Raw genomic sequence first — 12,405 nt, forward strand, 5'->3', positions numbered from 1 at the left:
GTCTTTTACAGGTCAAAACCGCACGTTTTTCCCTGATCTGGAAAATGTGTTTACTGTTATTACATTATAACAAAGGCATTTGGGTAATGTGATAAACAAGACCATTATTAGGTCCTACAGTCATATTACAGTCATATTACAGTCATATTACAGTCATATTACAGTCATTTTACAGTCATTTTACAGTCATTTTACAGTCATATTACAGTCATATTACAGTCATTTTACAGTCATATTACAGTCATATTACAGTCATTTTACAGTCATATTACAGTCATATTACAGTCATATTACAGTCATATTACAGTCATTTTACAGTCATATTACAGTCATATTACAGTCATATTACAGTCATATTGCAGTCATTTTACAGTCATATTACAGTCATATTACAGTCATATTACAGTCATATTACAGTCATATTTTACTGTTTAGTACCATGTTGTTAAACTTGTCAAGCCTAAATAAGATCAGGAATAACAATTTGCTTAACAAGTCACGTAAAAAGTAGCATGGACTTTCTGAATGACTACCTCGTCTCTGTACCCCCACACATAAAATTATCTGGAAGGTCCCTCAGTCGAGTAGTGAATTTCAAACACAGATTCAACCACAAAGACCAGGGATGTTTTCCAATGGTTTGCAAAGAAGGGCACCTATTGGTAGATGGGTAAAACAAAATATTGAATATCCCTTTGAGCATGGTGCAGTTATTAATTACATGGTGCATCAATATAGCCAGTCACTACAAAGATACAGGCGTCCTTCCTAACTCAGATGCCGGAGAGGAAGGAAACCGCTCAGGGATTTCATCATGAGGCCAATGGTGACTTTAAAACAGTTACAGAGTTTAATGGCTGTGATAGGAGAAAACAGAGGATGGATCAACAACATTGTAGTTACTCCACAATACAAACATAAATGACAGAGTGAAAAAAAACAAAGCCTGTACAGAATAATGTCACTAAAGTAAAACTGCAAACAATGTGGCAATGAACTTTTTCTCCTGAATACGAAGTGTTATGTTTGGGGCAAATCCAATACAAAACATTACTGAGTCCCACTCTTCATATTTTCCAGCATAGTGGTGGCTGCATCATGTTATGGGTATGCTTGTCATCATTAAGGACTGGGGAGTTTTTAGGGAAAAATACATGGAATGGAGTTAAGCGCAGACAAAATCCTAGAGGAAAACCAGGTTCAGTCTGCTTTCCAACAGACACTGGGAGATAAATTCACCTTTCAGCAGGACAATAACCTAAAACACTAGGCCAAATCTACACTGGAGTTGCTTACCAAGAAGATATTGAATGTTCCTGAGTGGCCTAGTTACAATTTTGACTTAAATCAGCTTGAAAATCTATGATAAGACTTGAATATGGTTTTCTAATAGTGATCAACTTGACAGAGCTTGAAGAATTGTTTAAAGAAAAACGGGCAAATATTGTACAATCCAGGTGTGCAAAGCTCTTAGAGAATTACCCAGAAAGACTCACAGCTATAATCACTGCCAAAGGTGATTCTAACATGTATTGACTCAGAGGTGTAAATACTTATGTAAATTGGATATTTCTGTATTTTATTTTAAATAAATGTGCAACATTCTCTAAAAACATGTTTTCACTTTGTCATTATGGGATATTGTGAGTAGATGGGTGAGAAAAAACAAACAAGTTTATATATTTTTTTATTTAGGCTGTCACACAACAAAATGTGGAATAAGTCAAGGGGTATGAATACTTTCTGAAGGCACTGGTGTGTGTGTGTGTGTGTGTGTGTGTGTGTGTGTGTGTGTGTGTGTGTGTGTGTGTGTGTGTGTGTATGTGTGTGTGTGTGTGTGTGTGTGTGTGTGTGTGTGTGTGTGTGTGTGTGTGTGTGTGTGTGTGTGTGTGTGTGTGTGTGTGTGTGTGTGTGTGTGTGTGTGCTAAGGTGTGGAGAATCAGAGCAGGTGGTCAGTCCAGTTTAAGTGTTCAGTCTGATGGCTTGTAGATAGAAACTGTCTCTGAACCTGTTGGTATCAGACCTCATGCTCCGATACAGTCTGATGGCTTGTAGATAGAAACTGTCTCTGAACCTGTTGATATCAGACCTCATGCTCTGATACAGTCTGATGGCTTGTAGATAAAAACTGTCTCTGAGCCTGTTGGTATCAGACCTCATGCTCTGATACAGTCTGATGGCTTGTAGATAGAAACTGTCTCTGAACCTGTTGGTATCAGACCTCATGCTCTGATACAGTCTGATGGCTTGTAGATAGAAACTGTCTCTGAACCTGTTGATATCAGACCTCATGCTCTGATACAGTCTGATGGCTTGTAGATAGAAACTGTCTCTGGGGGCGGCTCGTCAGGAAGTCCAGGATCCAGTTGCAGAGGGTGGTGTTCAGACCCAGGGCTTTGAGCTTGGTGTCGAGCTTGGAGGGAAGAATAGGGTTGAATGCTGAACTGGAGTGGGTCCAGTAGGTAAAGAGTCAGTGTACTGGAGTGGGTCCAGTGGGTGTAGAGTCAGTGTACTGGAGTGGGTCCACTGGGTAGAGTCAGTGTACTGGAGTGGGTCCAGTGGGTAGAGTCAGTGTACTAGAGTGGGTCCAGTGGGTAGAGTCAGTGTACTGGAGTGGGTCCAGTGGGTAGAGTCAGTGTACTGGAGTGGGTCCACCGGGTAGAGTCAGTGTACTGGAGTGGGTCCAGTGGGTAGAGTCAGTGTACTAGAGTGGGTCCAGTGGGTAGAGTCAGTGTACTGGAGTGGGTCCAGTGGGTGTAGAGTCAGTGTACTGGAGTGGGTCCAGTGGGTAGAGTCAGTGTACTGGAGTGGGTCCAGTGGGTAGAGTCAGTGTACTGGAGTGGGTCCAGTGGGTAGAGTCAGTGTACTGGAGTGGGTCCAGAGTCAGTGTACTGGAGTGGGTCCAGTAGGTAAAGAGTCAGTGTACTGGAGTGGGTCCAGAGTCAGTGTACTGGAGTGGGTCCAGTGGGTGTAGAGTCAGTGCACTGGAGTGGGTCCAGTAGGTAAAGAGTCAGTGTACTGGAGTGGGTCCAGAGTCAGTGTACTGGAGTGGGTCCAGTGGGTGTAGAGTCAGTGCACTGGATTGGGTCCAGTAGGTAAAGAGTCAGTGTACTGGAGTGGGTCCAGAGTCAGTGTACTGGAGTGGGTCCAGTGGGTAAAGAGTCAGTGTACTGGAGTGGGTCCAGTGGGTAGAGTCAGTGTACTAGAGTGGGTCCAGTGGGTGTAGAGTCAGTGCACTGGAGTGGGTCCAGTAGGTAAAGAGTCAGTGTACTGGAGTGGGTCCAGAGTCAGTGTACTGGAGTGGGTCCAGTGGGTAGAGTCAGTGTACTAGAGTGGGTCCAGTAGGTAGAGTCAGTGTACTGGAGTGGGTCCAGTGGGTGTAGAGTCAGTGTACTGGAGTGGGTCCAGTGGGTAGAGTCAGTGTACTGGAGTGGGTCCAGTGGGGAAAGTGAGAGAGATTAGATTAGATAGAGCAGGAGTCAACATGGGCTGCATCCCAAATGACTCTTGGGGATTTGGAACATATCTATGGATACCAGGTTCAGAGAAGAGACCTGAGGGTGAATGATACAGCCAATATTAGAGAGAGAGGTTGTATTGGTCCATGACAATAACATTTTATTGGATTTATTAGGAGACAGAGAGCGAGCGAAAGCTTTTCCCTGCTGCTGAGAGATGAGAGGAAACTAGAACATATTTCTGGAGGAGTCTACTGTTTTGCCAGACATCCCACTATCAGGCCTGCATTCTGCCAGACAGCCCACTATCAGGCCTGCATTCTGCCAGACAGCCCACTATCAGGCCTGCATTCTGCCAGACTGCAGCCCACTATCAGGCCTGCATTCTGCCAGACAGCAGCCCACTATCAGGCCTGCATTCTGCCAGACAGCCCACTATTAGGCCTGCATTCTGCCAGACAGCAGCCACTATCAGGCCTGCATTCTGCCAGACAGCCCACTATTAGGCCTGCATTCTGCCAGACAGCCCACTATTAGGCCTGCATTCTGCCAGACAGCCCACTATTAGGCCTGCATTCTGCCAGACAGCCCACTATCAGGCCTGCATTCTGCCAGACAGCCCACTATCAGGCCTGCATTCTGCCAGACATCCCACTATCAGGCCTGCATTCTGCCAGACAGCCCACTATCAGGCCTGCATTCTGCCAGACAGCCCACTATCAGGCCTGCAGTCTGCCAGACAGCAGCCCACTATCAGGCCTGCATTCTGCCAGACAGCAGCCCACTATTAGGCCTGCATTCTGCCAGACAGCCCACTATTAGGCCTGCATTCTGCCAGACAGCAGCCCACTATCAGGCCTGCATTCTGCCAGACAGCCCACTATCAGGCCTGCATTCTGCCAGACAGCCCACTATTAGGCCTGCATTCTGCCAGACATCGCACTATCAGGCCTGCATTCTGCCAGACATCCCACTATCAGGCCTGCATTCTGCCAGACAGCCCACTATCAGGCCTGCATTCTGCCAGACATTCCACTATATCAGGCCTGCATTCTGCCAGACATTCCACTATCAGGCCTGCATTCTGCCAGACAGCCCACTATCAGGCCTGCATTCTGCCAGACAGCCCACTATCAGGCCTGCATTCTGCCAGACAGCCCACTATCAGGCCTGCATTCTGCCAGACAGCCCACTATCAGGCCTGCATTCTGCCAGACAGCCCACTATCAGGCCTGCATTCTGCCAGACAGCCCACTATCAGGCCTGCATTCTGCCAGACAGCAGCCCACTATCAGGCCTGCATTCTGCCAGACAGCCCACTATCAGGCCTGCATTCTGCCAGACATTCCACTATATCAGGCCTGCATTCTGCCAGACATTCCACTATCAGGCCTGCATTCTGCCAGACAGCCCACTATCAGGCCTGCATTCTGCCAGACATCCCACTATCAGGCCTGCATTCTGCCAGACAGCCCACTATCAGGCCTGCATTCTGCCAGACAGCCCACTATCAGGCCTGCATTCTGCCAGACATCGCACTATCAGGCCTGCATTCTCTCTGTTCTCCCTACTTTTTCCACCTTTTGAAGAAGGCAAAGTCTTCTTCATCCCTCCTTCCTTCTCCTCTTCACCACAGAGAGGATTAAAATGAATCCTGTCTCCTCTTCACCACAGAGCGGGTTAGGATGAATCCTGTCTTCTCTTCACCACAGAGAGGATTAGGATGAATCCTGTCTCCTCTTCACCACAGAGCGGATTAAAATGAATCCTGTCTCCTCTTCACCACAGAGAGGATTAGGATTAATCTACTCAATCTGTTGATCTGGCTGTGGTGAATCCTGTCTTCGCTTCACCACAGAGAGGATTAGGATTAATCTACTCAATCTGTTGATCTGGCTGTGGTGAATCCTGTCTTCGCTTCACCACAGAGAGGATTAGGATTAATCTACTCAATCTGTTGATCTGGCTGTGGTGAATCCTGTCTTCGCTTCACCACAGAGAGGATTAGGATTAATCTACTCAATCTGTTGATCTGGCTGTGGTGAATCCTGTCTCCTCTTCACCACAGAGAGGATTAGGATTAATCTACTCAATCTGTTGATCTGGCTGTGGTGAATCCTGTCTTCGCTTCACCACAGAGAGGATTAGGATTAATCTACTCAATCTGTTGATCTGGCTGTGGTGAATCCTGTCTCCTCTTCACCACAGAGAGGATTAGGATTAATCTACTCAATCTGTTGATCTGGCTGTGGTGAATCCTGTCTCCTCTTCACCACAGAGAGGATTAGGATGAATCCTGTCTCCTCTTCACCACAGAGAGGATTAGGATGAATCCTGTCTCCTCTTCACCACAGAGAGGGTTAGGATGAATCCTGTCAAGAGCTTCTCTTTCATTTGTTTTCCTCTCCTCTTTTTATTTCATTTCTCTGCTCTGATTCTATGAAAATAGTTGTGTATTTTTAGTTTTCTGTCTGTCTGAAACTTCCCTGTGTATGACTAGATTAGAAGAATGTTTATCTCTTGCTGTTTTCAACCCGTCAGGGAGATGAATGTGTCTGGCTGTGGAAGTTAGTTGTGTAAAGGTCTCTTTAGGTTCAGTCTTCCTTTGTTTGAAGTGGTTCTTACTCCGTTATCCTGTTGCTGCCAGAGTAGAGAGCAGCGGACCTGGGTTAAAATACTATTCTGAATACTTTATCTGGGCTTGATTGAGTTTACCTGGCGCAATGGAATCTGGCACTACAGGAAGACTAGAAAGTATTTGATCGATTTTGAATATTATTTGAACCCAGGTCTGTAGAGCAGAGTGCAGAAGGCTGTCTCGGGCTGTCTCAAGGGCCTGCTGCCTGGCTGTTGTTGCAGGCTTCCCTTCCATGTGTGAGATTTCCTCTGTTAGTCCGTGTCTCCACCCAAACCCCAACCCACATCACAGTCCTTCTGTCTCGCACAAACACACAAACCCACTAGCCCACTCTCACACAATTTGAGCAAAGAGTAACTGCAGGAACCCAGAGGAACAGAATATGTAATTTGTATGACATTTACAGAGTTCCGTCTCTCTCAGTAACACCTTGCCAAAATAACCAGATACCGAACCATCCGGCACAACGCTCTCAGTTACCATGGAGCTGTACCTCGCACCTAGTGACCAAACAACCAAACAGAACCCAGTGGCCTACGGGGAGAAATATGAACACACACATACTGTGCAGTGCATTGCTTTATCAACGTAATAAGGAATCTAGGGAGAGAGAGAGAGAGAGAACAACACCATTTCTTATTAGCTTTTTGTACCTTCTACTTTCACCATTTAGTTCAGGATTTAGTTCAGGATAGTTCATGATTTAGTTCAGGATAGTTCACGATTTAGTTCACGATTTAGTTCAGGATAGTTCACGATTTAGTTCAGGATTTAGTTCACGATTTAGTTCGGGATAGTTCATGATTTAGTTCAGGATAGTTCACGATTTAGTTCAGGATAGCTCATGATTTAGTTCAGGATAGTTCACGATTTAGTTCAGGATAGTTCACGATTTAGTTCGGGATAGTTCATGATTTAGTTCATGATTTAGTTAAGGATAGTTCATGATTTAGTTCACGATTTAGTTCATGATTTAGTTCAGGATAGTTCATGATTTAGTTCGGGATAGTTCACGATTTAGTTCACGATTTAGTTCATGATTTAGTTCAGGATAGTTCACAATTTAGTTCAGGATAGTTCACGATTTAGTTCAGGATAGTTCACGATTTAGTTTAGGATAGTTCACGATTTTGTTCGGGATAGTTCATGATTTAGTTCAGGATAGTTCACGATTTAGTTTGGGATAGTTCACGATTTAGTTCGGGATAGTTCACGATTTAGTTCACGATTTAGTTCGGGATAGTTCACAATTTAGTTCATCATTTAGTTCAGGATAGTTCATGATTTAGTTCAGGATAGTTCACGATTTAGTTCAGGATAGTTCACGATTTAGTTCAGGATAGTTCACGATTTAGTTCAGGATAGTTCATGATTTAGTTCAGGATAGTTCACGATTTAGTTCAGGATAGTTCACGATTTAGTTCAGGATAGTTCACGATTTAGTTTAGGATAGTTCACGATTTTGTTCGGGATAGTTCATGATTTAGTTCAGGATAGTTCACGATTTAGTTTGGGATAGTTCACGATTTAGTTCGGGATAGTTCACGATTTAGTTCACGATTTAGTTCGGGATAGTTCACAATTTAGTTCATCATTTAGTTCAGGATAGTTCACGATTTAGTTCAGGATAGTTCACGATTTAGTTCAGGATAGTTCACGATTTAGTTCAGGATAGTTCATGATTTAGTTCAGGATAGTTCATGATTTAGTTCAGGATAGTTCATGATTTAGTTCAGGATAGTTCATGATTTAGTTCAGGATAGTTCACGATTTAGTTTGGGATAGTTCACGATTTAGTTCGGGATAGTTCACGATTTAGTTCACGATTTAGTTCGGGATAGTTCACGATTTAGTTCATCATTTAGTTCAGGATAGTTCATGATTTAGTTCAGGATAGTTCATGATTTTGTTCAGGATAGTTCATGATTTAGTTCAGGATAGTTCATCATTTAGTTCAGGATAGTTCATGATTTAGTTCAGGATAGTTCACGATTTAGTTCAGGATAGTTCACGATTTAGTTCGGGATAGTTCACGATTTAGTTCATGATTTAGTTCAGGATAGTTCACGATTTAGTTCGGGATAGTTCACGATTTAGTTCAGGATGCCCTTTATCTACTTCTCCAGAGTCAGATGAACTCATGGATATCATTTTTGTCTCTGCGTGCGGTTTAAAAAAGTTGCTAACAAGTGCAGGCACAATTCTGATTATAAGTCTGGACTTCCAGTCATTGCGCTAACGCTAGTTGGTATTGGCTCGTTAAACTACCTCTAACTTCCCTCATTTTCTTTTTTTTTCACCTTTATTTAACCAGGTAGGCCAGTTGAGAACAAGTCCTTTATTTAACCAGGTAGGCAAGTTGAGAACAAGTCCTTTATTTAACCAGGTAGGCCAGTTGAGAACAAGTCCTTTATTTAACCAGGTAGGCCAGTTGAGAACAAAGTTCTCATTTACAACAGCGACCTGGCCAAGATAAAGCAAAGCAGTGCGACACAAACAACAACACAGAGTTACACATGGAATAAACAAGCGTACAGTCAATAACACAATAGAAAAAAAAGAAAGTCTATATACAGTGTGTGCAAAAGGCATGAGGAGGTAAGGCAATAAATAGGCCACAGTAGTGAAGTAATTACAAATTAGCTAATTAACACTGGAGTGATAGATGAGCAGATGATGATGAGCAGATGATGATGTGCAAGTAGAAATACTGGTGTGCAAAAGAGCAGAAAGGTAAATAAAAACAATATGGGGATGAGGTTGGTAGATTGGGTGGGTTGTTTACAGATGGGCTATGTACAGCTGCAGCGATCGGTTAGCTGCTCAGATAGCTGATGTTTAAAGTTAGTGAGGGAAATATAATTCTCCAGCTTCAGTGATTTTTGCAATTCGTTCCAGTCATTGGCAGCAGAGAACTGAAAGGAAAGGCGGCCAAAGCAGGTGCTGGCTTTGGGGTGACCAGTGAGATATACCTGCTGGAGTGCGTGCTACGGTTGGGTGTTGTTATTGTGACCAGTGAGCTGAGATAAGGCTTTACCTAGCATCGACCTGGAGCTAGTGGGTCTGGCGACGAATATGTCGCGAGAGCCAGCCAACTAGAACATACAGGTCGCAGTGGTGGGTGGTATAAGGGGCTTTGGTAACAAAACAGATGGCACTGTGATAGACTGCATCCAGTTTGCTGAGTAGAGTATTGGAAGCTATTTTGTAAATGACATCGTCGAGGATCGGTAGGATAGTCAGTTTTACGATGGTATGTTTGGCGGCGTGAGTGAATCAGGCTTTGTTGCCGATTCTAGATTTAATTTTTGATTGGAGATGTTTAATATGAGTCTGGAAGGAGAGTTTACAGTCTAACCAGACACCTAGGTAGTTGTAGTTGTCCACATATTCTAAGTCAGAACCGTCCAGAGTAGTGATGCTAGTCGGGCGGGCGGGTGCGGGCAGCGAACGGTTGAAGAACATGCATTTGGTTTTACTAGCGTTTAAGAGCAGTTGGAGGCCACGGAAGGAGTGTTGTATGGCATTGAAGTTCGTTTGGAGGTTAGTTAGCACAGTGTCCAAAGAAGGGCCAGAAGTATACAGAATGGTGTCGTCTGCGTAGAGGTGGATAAGGGAATCATACACAACAAGAGCGACATCGTTGATGTATACAGAGAAAAGAGTCGGCCCGAGAATTGAACCCTGTGGTACCCCCATAGAGACTGCCAGAGGCCCGGACAACAGGCCCTCCGATTTGACACACTGAACTCTGGCTGAGAAGTAGTTGGTGAACCAGGCGAGACAGTCACTTGAGAAACCAAGGCTGAGTCTGCCGATGAGAATACGGTGATTGACAGAGTCGAAAGCCTTGGCCAGGTCGATGAAGACGGCTGCACAGTATTGTCTTTTATCGATGGAGGTTATGATATCGTTTAGGACCTTGAGCGTGGCTGAGGTGCACCCGTGACCAGCTCGGAAACCGGATTGCACAGCGGAGAAGGTACGGTGGGATTCGAAATGGTCAGTGATCTGTTTATTAACTTGGCTTTCGAAGACTTTACAGAGGCAGGGCAGGATGGATATAGGTCTGTAACAGTTTGGGTCTAGAGTGTCTCCCCCTTTGAAGAGGGGGATGCTTTCCAATCTTTGGGGATCTCAGACGATACGAAAGAGAGGTTGAACAGGCTAGTAATAGGGGTTACAACAATGGCAGCGGATCATTTTAGAGAGAATCCAGATTGTCTAGCTCGGCTGATTTGTAGGGATCCAGATTTTGCAGCTCTTTCAGAACATCAGCTGTCTGGATTTGGATGAAGGAGAAGCTGGGGAGGCTCGGGCAAGTAGCTGCGGGGGGTGCGGAGCTGTTGGCCGGGGTTGGGGTAGCCAGGAGGAAAGCATGGCCAGCCGTAGAGAGATGCTTATTGAAATTCTCGATTATCGTGGATTTATCGGTGGTGACAGTGTTTCCTAGCCTCAGTGCAGTGGGCAGCTGGGAGGAGGTGCTCTTGTTCTCCTTGGACTTTACAGTGTCCCAAAACCTTTTGGAGTTAGAGCTACACGATGCAAATTTCTGCTTGAAAAAGCTAGCCTTTGCTTTCCTGACTGACTGCGTGTATTGGTTCCTGTCTTCCCTGAACAGTTGCATATCGCGGGGACTATTCGATGCTATTGCAGAACGCCACAGGATGTTTTTGTGCTGGTTAAGGGCAGTCAGGTCTGGAGTGAACCAAGGACTATATCTGTTCTTAGTTCTGCATTTTTTGAATGGGGCATGCTTATTTAAGATGGTGAGGAAATTACTTTTAAAGAACGACCAGGCATCCTCGACTGACGGGATGAGGTCAATATCCTTCCAGGATACCCGGGCCAGGTTGATTAGAAAGGCCTGCTCGCGGAAGTGTTTTAGGGAGCGTTTGACAGTGATGAGGGGTGGTCGTTTGACCGCGGACCCATAGCGGATGCAGGCAATGAGGCAGTGATCGCTGAGATCCTGATTGAAAACAGCAGAGGTGTATTTGGAGGGCAAATTGGTCAGGATAATATCTATGAGGGTGCCAGTGTTTGCGGCTTTGGGGTTGTACCTGGTGGGTTCCTTGATCATTTGTGTGATATTGAGAGCATCTAGCTTAGATTGTAGGACTGCTGGGGTGTTAAGCATGTCCCAGTTTAGGTCACCGAACAGAATGAACTCTGAAGATAGATGGGGGGGCAATCAATTCACATATGGTGTCCAGGGCACAGCTGGGAGATGAGGGGGGTCTATAACAGGCGGCAATAGTGAGAGAATTATTTCTGGAGAGATTAATTTTTTTAATTAGAAGCTCGAACTGTTTGGGCATAGACCTGGAAAGTATGACAGAACTTTGCAGGCTATCTCTGCAGTAGATTGCAACTCCTCCCCCTTTGGAAGTTCTATCTTGATGGAAAATGTTGTAGTTGGGTATGGAAATCTCCGAATTTTTGGTGGCCTTCCTAAGCCAGGATTCAGACACGACAAGGACATCAGGGTTGGCGGAGTGTGCTAAAGCAGTGAGTAAAACAAACTTAGGGAGGAGGCTTCTGATGTTAACATACATTAAACCAAGGCTTTTTCGATCACAGAAGTCAACAAATGATAGTGCCTGGGGAATAGGAGTGGAACTGGGGGCTACAGGGCCTGGGTTAACCTCTACATCACCAGAGGATCAGAGGAGGAGTAGGAGTAGGATGAGGGTACGGCTAAAGGATAGCAAAACTGGCCGTCTAGTGCGTTGGGGACAGAGAATAAAAGGAGCAGATTTCTGGGCGTGGTAGAATAGATTCAGGGCATAATGTGCAGACAGGGGTATGGTGGGGTGCAGGTACAGTGGAGGTAAGCCCAGGCACTGAGTGATGATAAGAGAGGTTGCATCTCTGGACACGCTGGTTATACTGGGTGAGGTGGGACAAAGGAGGTATCTGAGGCATGTTGAGTGCGACTAGGGGCTCCGCAGTAAACTAAAACAATGATAACTATCCTAAACAACAGTATACAAGGCATATTGACATTTGAGAGAGACATAAAGCGAGGCATAAAGCAATCACAGGTGTTGATTGGGAGATTTAAGCTAAGACAACAACAGGTAAAATGGCGATGAATGGGCAAAGGGGGTCAGTTAACTACACACAGGGCCTGAGTTCGGGGCTAGGACCCACAGATGAACAGAATAAACAGTCCAGCAGGCATCAGCTATGTAACCTAGTGATCATAGGGTCCAGGGGACAGCAATAGATGGAACAGGGAAGCCGCGGAGTAGTCGTTACGCTAGCACGCGGAAGACGTGGCGTTTAAAGTTTGCAGGCCGGGGT

At 45.0% G+C, this 12,405-nt stretch overlaps 1 protein-coding gene across 1 annotated transcript in view; it reads left to right on the forward strand.

Moving 5' to 3' along the window:
- Positions 1-12,405, forward strand: part of fam117bb (family with sequence similarity 117 member Bb) — a 58,734-nt gene that overhangs the window by 14,476 nt on the left and 31,853 nt on the right. The window lies entirely within an intron of this gene.

The sequence above is a fragment of the Salmo trutta genome, chromosome 20, assembly GCF_901001165.1.
Source record: "Salmo trutta chromosome 20, fSalTru1.1, whole genome shotgun sequence".
NCBI lineage: Eukaryota > Metazoa > Chordata > Actinopteri > Salmoniformes > Salmonidae > Salmo > Salmo trutta.